The following is a 14,313-nucleotide window of genomic DNA, read 5'->3' on the forward strand; positions in this document are numbered from 1 at the left end:
GTGTGTGTGTGTGTGTATATATATATATATATAAGTTTAAGCTATATTAAAAACGGAATTTATTATATTGATTTATAGAAATATACATATTTATTAGGGTGTGTGTCAATACAGATTTTCCGATTTGATTCCGATTCCCAAGCTTCATTTACAATTTCGAGTAAATTTGATTTGCATTTGGGGTAAGTATAAAAAGTTATAATAACCATTTTTCTTGTTTCAAGTTCTCATATTCTCATGTAATTATTCAATATATGTAAACAGTCAATAATAAAATAAGAACAGACAAAAATCCACTCAAAAATATATATTTTAACATTTACACATTTCAAAACAAAATTTCATTAAATTGAATTGAGTAGTCTTTAAAGGGTTAATGACATTCTCTTTTTTTTATTATTATTATTATTTTATGATCTTCCCTGATATCCACTAATAATGTCAGTAAAGCACCAAAACAATCATAATTTAATAATATATGATCATTTAAACACCCCGTCTAAAAGCTCAGTTTAAAGCGCTCTGGCCCTTTAAGACTTCAATGTAAGCGCCCACTTTTCAGATTGACTGACTTCGGGCAGTCGCTCCGATACAGCCATATTTGACACTCAGTCGGAAGAACTTCACAAGCAATCCTCACTGATATGAGCCAAAAACATGCAATCAACACTGAAATGTTCTGAACATGCAAACGTAATACAATCCATGGCGATGTTGGCTTTAACCGGCTTTAACAGGGCAAAGTGGAGACACTGGTCTTCACCGGAGCGACATCTCACATCTTCAATGTTTTTATACACACAGAACGGCATGTGTTTCTCCCAGTCAGTGGCTGCAGCTGAATGAGACACGGTTTTAAAAGACCGGAAACGCATCAAAACGATTAAAGACCTCCATGCAGTGCATGTTTACAAAAGACCAACAATTATATAGCATAGATGGGTGCAATAACGGTCCAGGATGCCTTCAAAATAGCAAGACACAATGCAGCTGAATGAAACATAATGGCGTCTCATTTTTAGAGTTATATCTTGACATTGCGTCATTTAAAAGCTGCGCAAGATGCATGATAATGGTCAAAGCCGTTACTCTTGTGTAGAAGAACATTCAATTCCAAGTAAGCGCATAAAGGTGTCTTATTTGGACGAATCTCACATGACAGGCCCATCTTTCTCCTCTTCACCTGTGACTGAGCAGTGAGCACCAGTGGGCGGGGCCAAGGGTGCAATGATGAAAAATAGGCGTTGATGTCTTGCTGGAGGCAGTCATATGCAGATGTATTTGGTCCTTGTGATGTCACAAGTTCCACAAATTCCAAGCGAGATGTTTTAACAGCATGGTTTAAATAAACGGGGCGGCAGTGGCTCATGTTGTAGAGCTGGTCGGCTGCTAATCACAAGGTTGGTGGTTCGATTCCCGGCCCACATGACTCCACATGCTGAAGTGTCCTTGGGCAAGACACTGAACCCCAAGTTGCTCCCAATGGCAGGCTAGCGCCTTGCATGGCAGCTCTGCCGTTATTGGTGTGTGTTTTAGTGGTTCTCTCTATATCAGACATGTATTAATGAAGCTGTGTTGGGGGAACCGGAGGGGTTTGTAGGGTGTTAATGGAGACTTCAGCACTCATTTGTAGTCTTGCATTGTTCCCTCTCTAGGTGGCATTGAGTCTGGAGTCACGCTGGCAGATGTGTGGTGCTACATGTCCCTGTTGGATAATTGGAATCTGGTGTCTCGGATGACAGTACCGCGGTGCCGGCACAACAGCGTGGTGTACGATGGCAAACTTTACACCATAGGGGGACTTGGAGTGGCCGGCAACCTGGATAACGTGGAAAGGTAACGTCCAACTATTTGGCATCCTTCTTATTTTACATACTGCTTTTTGCACACTGTGTATTGGGGAAGCATATTCTGAGACAGGGCTGGTATTTGAATTAAGCATTAGAATGGATGCCATTAAACGTTCTGGATAAACGTGCGGTCAGCTCTTTCTGTGCCGGCAGCCGATCTGATGATTAGATCAGATCAGAAGTATGGAGGGAGGGTTATGCTGGCAGATGGATTGCATAGATCAGATTGGGTTTCACTGTAGTTATAATGGACCGTTACACAGAGTTCACGATGCTGCCACCGGCTTTAAAAGGAAGAGAATGTGCAAACTACAAGAGATGATTGACAGTGATAACAAACCAGATCAGGATATTAAGTCTGTTTTAAAGTTAACTCACTGGTCATGTTACGAATAAACCCAATCCCTCGAGCAGTATCACTCTTCACACGACTTGAAGAATCAATTTGAATTCATTCTTCTGGCACTAACATTCAATTTCTGTCTGGCTCCTTTTTCTGCTCTCTCAAAAAAAACACTGTCTTTTAACCTACTGGCACCGACAGCCTTTTGGGACCTTCTGGAAATCATTGATTCATATGTATAGAGTATATATGTACATGGTCGTGTAGACATAATGTCTGGTCCACAATGCCTAATCTTAATCTGGCCAATAATCGCCCACTTAGACAGGAAGTCAAAGTTTGTAGTGTTGTGATTCACCTCGAAGCTGGAACCAAGACGGCAAAAAAAATAAAAAAATATGGGCGGGTACTGCGGAGTGCTTTTGCGTTTTCTTGGGTGGGTGCTTATCGTTTTGATTGAGGTTTGAGAGGGAGACTCCCCATCCCCAATGCCACCTACTTTTTGGCACTAGTGCTAGTGAACTAAAATATTAATTAGCATAAATAAAGGGGCCTGGGATGCTCAACGAGTAAAGACGCTGACTACCACTCCTGGAGTCGTGAGTTTGAATCCAGGGCGTGCTGAGTGACTCCAGCCAGGTCTCCTAAGCAACCAAATTGGCCCGGTTGCTAGGGATGGTAGAGTCACATGGGTAACCTCCTCGTATTCGCTATAATGTGGTTCTCGCTCTCGGTGGGGCGTGTGGTGAGTTGTGCGTGGATGCCGCGGGGAATAGCGTGAAGCCTCCGCACGCACTAGGTCTCTGGTAACGCTGTCAACAAGCCACAAGATAAAATGCAGGTTTGACGATCTGACATGGAGGCAACTGATATTCGTCCTCCGTCACCCGGATTGAGGCACTACGCCATCACGAGGACTTGGAGCGTATTGGGAATTGAGCATTCCAAATTGGGGAGAAAAGGTGCTAAAGCACTGAACTGGTAAGCAGAAGGTTGCTGGTTCGATCCCCACAGCCACCACCATTGTGTCCTTGAGCAAGGCACTTAACTCCAGGTTGCTCCGGGGGGATTGTCCCTGTAATAAGTGCACTGTAAGTCGCTTTGGATAAAAGTGTCCTCACAAATGCATAAATGTAAAATGCAAATGTGCATTTCTGATGTCATTAAGTTTTGTTAGTAGATGTTTGGGAAGAAGTCTGATATGACTCCACTCACATTTTGCTCTGCTACGGCTGTTTCTTTGTGTGTCAGTGTTATGAAATGAATTGTTATATATGTGCTGCATGGGTTTTTATATTTGATATTTTTATCATTAGTACGTTAGTGCAGTATTGGTACATCTATAATATCTGATGACAAGCTCCATGGCAAACTCCTCTTGTTGAGACAGCTGTGTTTAGTGGGCAAAGAAATTCTCATTTAGAAGGCATTATACTCCAACACAGCTTGTGTAGCAACATCAAATATACACACAAGCTCATCACGTCACTCTCGCTGGGTGACTCCTAGCCTTTTACCATCTTGAAATGCCACACCCTTCGAGTCCAATCTTCTAACGGCAGTATGAAACGCTGATTATTCTGAGGATGTGCCCCATTCAAGCGCTATTACCCACACTTACCATTTAATTAGTCTTTGATGACAGATTTTGGTCACAGAATTCTTCCATTGCTTCAGCTCTGAAATTAGTGCAGAAGAGAGAGAGAAGCTAGCTTTAGGAAGTTCATTTTCTCTACATGTTAAACGGTCGTGTCTTAAGCACTCACATGTGTTGCCAGTATTACTGCTACAATTAAAGCACTAAATCTGAACAAGAATGTGCAGTAACGGTGGATATATTGGGAAATTGTGCACTGAAAATGAAAATTTTTATTGATTTGCCCATTCAGCCAAATAACAAACATGGATCATCAAGCTTGTGCTTTAAAAGTCAACGTGAGATCATATTTGACGCTATTTACTTTCTTAATACACGTTCTCTGTTCCTTAGAGTGCAACAGTTTGGTTCTGGAAGTAAAAATGAGTGAATGACCAATATGGGGTTTTTAATTGTCCATGCCGATATCCAGAGGGCAGGGTGGCCAATAGGCCGACACGATGCCGATATATCACACAATTTAATATAGTAAATAACATAAACATAAAATGGCAATAAATAAAAATGAATCAACTCTTATTTAGCACTATATTTACTGAATTTCACACGAGACTTTAACTTTGTAAAAAAAAATTGTGCATAGTGAATAAGACATTTACTCATAGCACACTTGAAGCGTGTTTACTTTGAAGTTGCACTCAGGCGCTTGTGCTGATCCAGCGCGAGCAACAGTCTCCTGACAGTTTAAACGGTCTGGATCGCCTGCTTGGATTGTCACGGACTGACCGTCATGATTCGTGAATCGGAGGATCTTATGATCCTGATCCTGAAGTTTCGAGTCTGACTGATAAAATACGTGCTTCACAGGAAGATTTATGAGCGTTCAACAGGACGCTGGAGCTGTTGAAGTTTTGTGAGGTTGGTTTATTACATCTGTTTAAACGAGATGCAGTATCTGCATGCATATAGATATATACAAGTATACATAGTTTGAGGGTGTAGTGAGACTGACTCGCCATTTGCAATTTTTCATGGGATTGTGCGGTCGCCGCTGAGCTGTCTTGCCGCAAATTCCATTATCATGTTAACAGCGACTTCTCTGATTGCCGTTTATCCGGGTAGTGTAGTTTGTCACTGGGAAATCGGCTTTTAAACATTAAAATATATCACATTGTGGCAGGGCAGAGGGCGGAGCCAGGTCGTGATCCTACACACCCGGTCCCGTATTAGGCTAATCAAGCCTGCTGAGAGGGATAAAGGCCGACTGCGGAGGATCGTGCGGGAGAGAGAGATCGTTTACGGACATGTCCGTCATGTGTGTGTCTTCTGTTTAAGTTTTATACAAAACTATTATTTATATCGTCAAGCCAGTTCTCGCCGCCTCCTTTCCATTGACTACTTTACACTGGTGCCGAAATCCGGGAAGGAGGAGGGATACGCCGTATTAGAGTTCTCGCGGAGCAGCCGCGGCCATCTGCCAGGAGACGAGGAGCCCAGCCGCCTGGAAGAGGGGAAAAGGGGCTCCTAACCGACCGCCTGGAACAGTCAGGGCCGCTGCCAGGGGCGCAGGAGTCGCCTACCGGCCGCTGAAATATGGCAGGGTTTGAGACCGCCGACCGCAAGCTTTTCCCTCTCGTTTAAATTTTAGTGTTTTTTTTGGGGGGGTACTACACTGTTACAGGAAGTACCCCCCCCATTTTTATTATTTCTGTTTCCCTCCCCTTGTCCCCTCCCTCGTCCAGGTAGATGGTGATGGCCTGCCGGCAGACTAGGCTTGAAGCACGCCCTCCCCCAGGGAAAGGGGGGTACGTCGTGCTGGGGGCTCCCCAGCCTGAGAGAGCGAGGGAGGAATGTGGCAGGGCGGAGGGCGGGGCCGGGTCATGATCCTACACACCCAGTCCCGTATTAGGCTAATCAAGCCTCCTGCAGAGGATCGTGCGGGAGAGAGAGATCGTTTACGGACATGTCCGTCATGTGTGTGTCTTCTGTTTACGTTTTATATTAAACTATTATTTATATCGTCTTGGTACTTGCTGGATGTAGGGTTAGGCTAGGGTTAGTTAGAGTTAACCTTAACCTAACCCTAACTGTAAGCTCAACAATGTATGAGTAAACCCAAGCAGACAAAAGCCTCTATATGGGGAAATAAGGTTAAAATGTGAACGTTTCCATCACACAAATAGGACAAACAGAACTTCTGTCCAGGTAAAGGAATAGAATATCCTTACTTCCTTTCAGATGTTTAAAAAAACAATCCACTGATAAGACATCGATCCCTCCTAGCCTTGTTTTTTTTTTTTTTTTTTAGTAATTTGATATCATGGCAATGGTATATATCGTTATTTTTGTCCACCAAACTTCACTAAATGTATGTAGGGACATTTCTTTGCCACTGGACGTCCATCGGGTAAAATTCCTGATCCCACAGATTCCCATTGAGAACTGTATTCCGCCTGCGTTAATGCGTCCAGAATTTTGCCGATTTCTTTTTCCATTTTTGGCCAAATATTAATTTCTTATTTATTCCTTTCTTTGTGGTACAGTATGACCCGAACATGTTCTTGACATGTTTTGTGAGTGTCTCCCTAATACTTTCTCTAAACCTAAGAATGAGCAATTGTAGTAAACACTAAAAGTAGCCTAACCATGTTCCCCTACAGCCTGGTGCATTAGTATAAATGGGCAAAAATCGAACCAATAGATCCAACAAGATGATCAATGAGTCTAGTGTGTTTTGGACAGCATTCAAGATCACAGCTGGACCATATAGATCAGTCGTCTACCCGTCAGGAGGAGGCAACTGATTAGACAGCACTGTTGGCTGTGTATTTTAAGGGGAAACATAATGGATGGAGAAGGGAACACATTGATCAACGGCTCCCTGTGGCCGTTACGGAAGAAAAGATGCTACACGCTGCGAGAACCGACATACTGTAACCTTGAGACAGGAAGCAGTCTGCGCCGGTGTGCCGTCAGAGCTGGATGGATTATATATATATAGAAAGGTCTGTGACTGGCCGTGTGTTTTGGCCCGGCGTGATTCATTAATCCTGACGCTCTCTGATGTATAGACTACTCTAGAAATGGTTCCAGTCAAATGGATCAAAGGTCATCTGCTCTGGACACCCAACAGGTCACTGGACGGTAGATGCTAACGGTGGTTTTAAAGAACTTCACCGATTCACTTACAATGCCAGTCATCATTTTGGACAAACTCATAATCTAAAGGCTAATGCAAAAAGGCTTCGAGTTAGTTTTGTAGACTAATATAAATTGGGCCTATGTGTAAATTTAAGAAACTTTCTTATAAACGGGTTTCTCCCAAACCTGTCAAGACAATGCAAATCAATGAAAAAAAAAAAAAAACGCATTTGGACGATTGCTTGTACTATTCCTGTTGTTTTCAATTATGCTTCTCATTACCATAACACAGTCATTTATTTGACTGTATTACAGTTAAGAAAGACGCTGTTGTACATAGGGTTACAAAGGGGCGGAACATTTCCGGTAAATTTCCAGAAAATGTCCATGGGAAGTTAAAGAGTAACATGCAGGTTGGACACCCCTATATAGCCCCTATATACCCCCTATATGTTGATGATTAAACAACTAGATTTTCTGAACTGGAGTAATATATATTTAGCCATTAACAATATTTTGAGATAAATTGTGATAAAATAACTTCTGCGTCTATAAAGCACTAACCGGAAGTGACGATGGCCAAGGGAGTCTGCTCAAGCTCAAGCTCAGGTTACAATGGATGCGAATGAAGAAACCGAGTTCTCCGGTGTGGACGAACATGCCTATGATGGCCCACAGGCCTATAATAATTTGATCCTTGAAATTTACTGGAGAGCATAACGTTAGCCTACGGGGATACAAAATCAGACGGGAGGGCGGCGGGAGAACAGTTTGAATTGAAATGCGGGGGAAAAAGGAGAGTTGGGTTAGCTTCCTGCCAATAGCATTGTGCAAACTACTAAATTCATTTCAGAAGGCAGACAATTACGTTACGACAACCTGTCCTAAAGCTCAGTCTCTCTCCCTCTCTCTGTATTATTATACTAAATAAATATTTAATATTATATAAAAATATTATACTATTATTATTATGAAATTACACAAATTAAGAGTTAAAATAATTAAAAGTAAGACTTACTCTGCTAAGTCCTCGTTTTCGTTGCACAGAATGTCTGCTAACGTTAGCACTTTGTCCTCCAGTCCAGCCCGCGCCAAAATCCGGTGTACACTTTGACGGTGGACTTGATTCCATCGAGTGCACCGAGGGAACAGCATCAGTAATCAGCCTCACGTGGTCCTTACTCCGAAATCCCATCCGAGACTCCAACAAATCTCCAGGTCGATAATTCTCCGGAGTGAAATGTGCGCCACAAACGACCGAGTGTGTGGTAACAGACGCGGCAGTGAAGTCTGCTCTCTTCACCTGCACAAAACGCACCCAAGACCGAAAAGCCTTATTTTTTCTAGAAGGAAAATGATGGACACGATGTCCTGACAGGCTGGAATTCGTGCAACCAGCACAAACGCAATAATTTACCATTATGGCTTCGCTAAAACTCGATCTAAAACTTTCTGTCTCTCACTACTGCTCTAACTACATCAACACCCAACAATGAGAGAGCTGACCGCGACCGCTTTTATTTGCCTCGCACTACGTCATATGACGCGTTGCTATAGCGGGAAAAGCGTATTCCAGAGCCTAGCACATTTTCATCAAAATCTCTACATCAAATGAGATTTCATTAGTAATTTCTACATATGTGTTTTTAAAAGACCTCAGCAGACAATATAAAGTATTAATTCAGTTATAAATTCAACCTGCATGTTGCTCTTTAAGATGGGGAATTTTGCAAATATTGGAAAACACTTTGGGCACTTGGCTATATGCTGCTGCGTCTTTGTGGCACTCTTAACACAGGTCTTTGCACAGTATTTGCAAATGTACACAGCCTGTCCTTCTACATTGTTTGAAGTGAAATGTACCCACACATCAGATGGCGCACGTGGCATTGTTCTGTAGAACAAGATTAGAAAATAGCTTGTAAAAAAACACTAATGCAATGCCATGCACAGATATATAAATAGTTAGCTAAACAATTGGAACATTCTGGAATGGTAAAAATATTTGACATTTGATGCTTGACAAATGAATAGAAATAGGCTAGATGAATAGATGAACTCAATCAGCATGTTGTAGCGACTTAAATAAAAACAAACAATTTGCCACTGAGGGGCTAAGCAAGGTGTTAACTTCTGTGACTTGTCAACAAGATAGTCCAAAATGTCTGCATCTTCATTCTTGATTTAATGGTCATCCAACATGCAAAGATTTGTTGCAATTAAAAGCATGAATTCAGATGATTGGCATTATTAAAAGACCTTTGTTATACCTTGAACAGTTGTACGTTCAACAAAAAATACGTGCTCCCAGCTCACTCCCTTCCTCGTTTACTGGACTTTGTATGATGTTAATTGATAAATTAAAGCCATGTCATTATTTTTGAAGACATCCTCACTATGCAACATTTTTCACAAGTGCCTAAAACTTTTGCACAGTACTGTATTTGAAGTAAAACTAAAATGATCTCTAATATTGTGGGTGGGCCTTGGTCTAATTTGGGTGGACCCGGCCCACTCTTGGCGACATTTTTTTGGTAACTACGTAATTCATACTTCATTCGTATTATCTCATAGTTTAATGACTTTATTCTAAAATGAGTAGCTGTCTCTAAACTCAAGGTGTCCTGTTTTTTTTCCAAGACAAATAGAATGGTCGTCTTTCAACATCTCTTTTTGTGTCTCTCCCCTTTTCCCCCCGCTTGTTCGTTTTGTGTGAGTGGAAGTGCTCAAAAAATTTGTTGTTTACTGGAGTTATTGTTGGGCAACCTTGGCCCAGTTTGTCACTTTTGTGAAGACACTGATGTTGCACCGGTCTTAATGCGTTTAATCTACACGTCTGAGTTACAGCACTAGAGGTAGTGCATCATCACATTCAGCCATCAGTCTGTGTTATTTCAATAATAAATAAAAAACATTGTTTAAAGGACAGTTCACCTATAAATTAAAATTATGTAATCATTTACTCACTCTCGTGATATATCTGGTGTGTTTGACTTACTTTCTTCTGCAGAACACATTTGAAGAAAAATTGTAAAATATCTCAGCTCAGTTGGTCCTTATAATGCAAGTGGATGATGATCAGACGTTTTAAGCTCCAAAAATTTTCATTTTTGGGTGAACTATCCTTTAATAGCAGAATTCCTTGTAAAGAGCTACACTATCCATGATGCTGAAGAGAAAGATCCACCAATCAAAGAATCGTGGTGAGCAATGTGCGCCAAAAGAGCTCTGCAGTGTCCACCCACTCCCATGATGCACTGTGAATGACGCACTGTGAATGCCTACACTCTCAAACTACTTGAATAAATATTCTGAATATAATATCTGAATATTTTGCAATAAAATGAAATATATAGTTTCTATACTTATAATCAACATCTTTAAAGGTGCTGGAAGCGATTTTGGCTGTTCTAGAATTTCCACTAGCTGACCCGTTGGATTAGCCATGCCCCCTCTTTCCAAAACCTCGCCCTCCAAAGATACCAAACGTGCTTTATTGAGACCTACACGAGTAGACACTGTTGTCAAAAACAACAGCTGCAAAATAGCGCCCTCAACTGACAACTGTTATGAACAACATGCCATAAAAATGGCATTTAAACCTCAATAATTCGCTGCAACTACAAAACTATGAGAACGCGAAAAATTATTGACAGACAGAAAGTGTCCAAGCCCCTGGCATGACGTACACCCCCCTTTTTTTTTGGGAGCGTGCCTTCCGCCCCATCTGCCAGCAGGTTATCTCCGTCTACCTGGATGAGGTAGGGGGACAAGGGGAGGGAAACAAAAAAAATTGGGCACCTACACGCCGTAACGGCGATCGTGCTAATTTAAAAAGAGAGAGAAAGGCAAACACGGAGCAGCAGTGGGAGAGAGGAGAGAGAAAGAGATAGAGAGATAGAGAAACACTTACTCACCAGTTCTCCGATACGCCATAGCTTGGTCTTCGGCCACTCCTCCACCATCTAATGGACAACAGCCGCACCTCCCCTGGTGGATCGGAGGCAGTCCTCCGGCCCCTGGCACATTTTTGGTGGATGGTAGGGGTCTACCCCGCCCCTGGCAGCGGTAACCGCTCCAGGCAGTTGGTTGGGAGCCCCTCCTCCCCTCGCTGTTGGTGGCTGTTCCTCCACTTCCAGGCAACCGGCTTTATGGCAGAGTGGCCAGACGGAAGCCTCTCCTCAGTTCAAGACTCATATAAAAGCACCTAAAGATGCTCTGGTCTGATGAAACACCGATTGAACTGTCTGGCTTCTAGTCCAAGCGTAATGTCTGGAGGAAACCAGGCCCCGCTCATCAACTGGTGGTGGTAGCATCATGCTGTTGGGGTGTTTTTCAGCGGCAGGGACTGGGGACTTGTCAGGGTCCTCAATGAAAACCTGGTCTAGAGCGCTCAGAACCTCAGACTGGGCCGAACGTTAACCATCCAACAGGACAATGACAGATCCTGGACTTGAACCCAATCGAACATCTCTGGAGAGACCTGACAATGGCTGTCCATTGACGGACCACATCCAACCTGACAGAGCTTGAGAGGATCTGCAGAGAAGAATAGCAGAAAATCCCCAAATCCATGCGGGCAAAGCTTGTCGCATCATACCCCAAAAGACGTGAGCCTGTAATCGCTGCCAAAGGTGCTTCAAATAAGTACTGAGTTAAGGGTCTGAATACTTACGTCAATATTTCAGTTTTTTATTTTTTATAAATTTCAGTAGTTATCAAAAATCTGGTTTTTGCTTTGTCATTAGGGGGTGTGGACTGTAGAATAATTTGAATAGAATTTTTAAAGCGTTTTAGCACAAGCCTGCAACAAAACAAAATGTTAAAAAATGTAAGGGGTCTGAATAATTTGTGAATGCACTGTATATTAATTTGACAGTCGGGTATGGTGTTTAATTTGTTTAATATGTGATGCCCAATCTTTACATGGAGCCGTTTACAAAGTTTGTTGGCTGTAGGTTGAAACCTTGAGGAAGAGTAACAATTTTTAATTTTGGTCTTTAAGGAATTTTAAAGAACCCTTAAATAATAAATGATATTTTTGGACTGGGAAAGTTTTGACTTCTGAAAGTTGCAGTATTTTTTATTTTTTTTTTGCATAGTAAAACAAACTCTATTATTTACATTTTTCATGAGATGACCCCTAAAATCCTTCACTAATTTCTCAGTTTGCACCTAAGTGGCTTAGTGATATCCAAAAGACCAGAGACGAGTAACCTCAGATCAAGTTCACACTATCACGAGTGTGACCAATCACTACTGCAAAGAACGTTGATTAGATAACAGCTAGACTTGCTTGCTACCTCTCAGCGTTGTTGCCAGCTTGCCAAATATTTTGTGCAAATATAATGCGTTAAAATTTCTCCTGACCCCTCTGTGCCCCTCAGCTGCCTCGGCTGGCAGGCATGTGTTGACTTCTTTAACTGCTTGCGTGATGTTGCATGCCATTTTAGGAATGTGCACCTCTCATGAGATGGGCCTGTCACAGTAAAAATTCACAGCGAATTTTAGATCACTGCGACCCACTGCAGAGAACATCAGCTTGTTTATTTAAGCGGTTTAATTTATTGAGACAGTTCACTGGTTCAACTGGTTTTGCATTCGGACACATTAGACTGATTTTACATTAGACTTCAAGTGGCGACCCAGCATTGGTAATCTTACAAAAGTAAACAAAATTATCCTTGAAATCAAACATTGACATTTGTTGCTTTTATTGGCAAAAACATTCAATATATGCAAAGAGTTCATATGGAGTGGTGGTGGCGTAGAACTGGTAAGCAGAAGGTTGCTGGTTCAAGCCCCACGGCCGCCACCTCCATTGTGTCCTTGAGTAAGGCACTTAACTCCAGGTTGCTCCGGGGGGATTGTCCCTGTAATAAGTGCACTGTAAGTCGCTTTGGATAAAAGCATCTGCCAAATGCATAAATGTAAATGTAAATGTAAAAATGTACAGTGTTGACCCTTGTTCTTCATAACCTCTGCAATTCGCTCTGGCATGCTCGATATCAGCTTCTGGGACAATTCCTGACTGATGGGGATCCATTCTTGCCTTATTAGTGCTCGGAGTTGATCACAATTTGTGGGCTTCTGCTTGTCCCCTCGACCTTTGAGGATTGACCACAGGTTCTCTATGGGATTAAGATCCGGGGAGTTGCCTGGCCACAGATCCCAAATGTCAATGTAATGATCTCCGAGCCACTTCATTATCACTCTTGCCTTGTGACATGGTGCTTCATCATGCTGGAAAATGCCCGGATCATCACCAAATTGCTCCTGGATCGTTGGGAGAAGTTTTGTTACCATTCTTTATTCATGGCAGTGTTTTTGTGCAGGATTGTGAGCGAGCCCACTCCCTGTGATGAAAAGCAACCCCACACATGGATGGTCTCAGGATGCTTCACTGTTGGCACGACGCAGGACTCATGGTAGCGTTCACCTTTTCTTCTCCGGACTATCGATTATCCAGATGTCCCAAACAGTCGGAAGGGGGCTTCATCAGTGAAAATAACTTTTGCTGTCCAATCCTTGTACTTCCGGCAGAATTTCAGTCTGTCCTTGATGTTTTTCTAGGAGATAAGTGACTTATTTGCTGCCCTTCTTGACACCAGTCTGATTAGTGAAATGATGTTAGCTGGTCATTTGGTGCCAGGGTCAAAAAACAGTGACATTTAGTTTTTTGTGATGAAGTTCATTGTTTTTGGCCAATGAAGCCTTTTGCAATTATTTATAATGCATCTGATCACTCTGCCCAATAATCTAGAAACAATGCGAATCAACACCACAACAACTGAAGCAGAAAACTTTGCCAAACACAATTTATGTCTCTGCCAATACTTGCTGTATATAGCAGGGAATTAATTTGTTAACCTTGAATTTAGAAAATGCTTGACATTTGATATAGTGCACTATATAGGGAATAGGGAGCACACTTATAGCCAAAAGGTACTGCAAAAACAGCATAGAGCTAAAGTTTGATATATAGATGCAGTTCATTTGAAATAATATGAATGTGTTTAGTATATGTGGAAGCAGATATTCATCAAAAACAAGAAAGAATTTTTTTAAATTATGGTCTACGGGATATGTCGGTTTTATTTGGGGGATTAAATTCACTTTGGTCTCCAGCTTCCTCGATTTCTCATAGTAAGAAAAAACATAAGCAACATAAAGGCAGCATGTGCTATAGAAAAGCGTCATAAATACTGCAGGTCTGTAGTTAAATGTTGTAATTCGCATCAGATTCCTTCATGCAAGGAACTAAAGTCATAATCATTTTTAATATGTATCGTAGACATCTTTATTTATAACTGCACTTCCGCTGAGCAGTGAAACTTGGGGGTAACTGAACTCTCTGCTTGATATAATTAGTTATTTCCTGC

The 14,313-nt window shown here is 41.8% G+C and overlaps 1 pseudogene; it reads left to right on the plus strand.

Moving 5' to 3' along the window:
• The window catches only part of LOC127662438 (kelch-like protein 29), a 145,137-nt pseudogene that overhangs the window by 108,338 nt on the left and 22,486 nt on the right, over positions 1-14,313 (plus strand).

Source organism: Xyrauchen texanus, chromosome 22, assembly GCF_025860055.1.
Source record: "Xyrauchen texanus isolate HMW12.3.18 chromosome 22, RBS_HiC_50CHRs, whole genome shotgun sequence".
Classification (NCBI taxonomy): Eukaryota; Metazoa; Chordata; class Actinopteri; order Cypriniformes; family Catostomidae; genus Xyrauchen; species Xyrauchen texanus.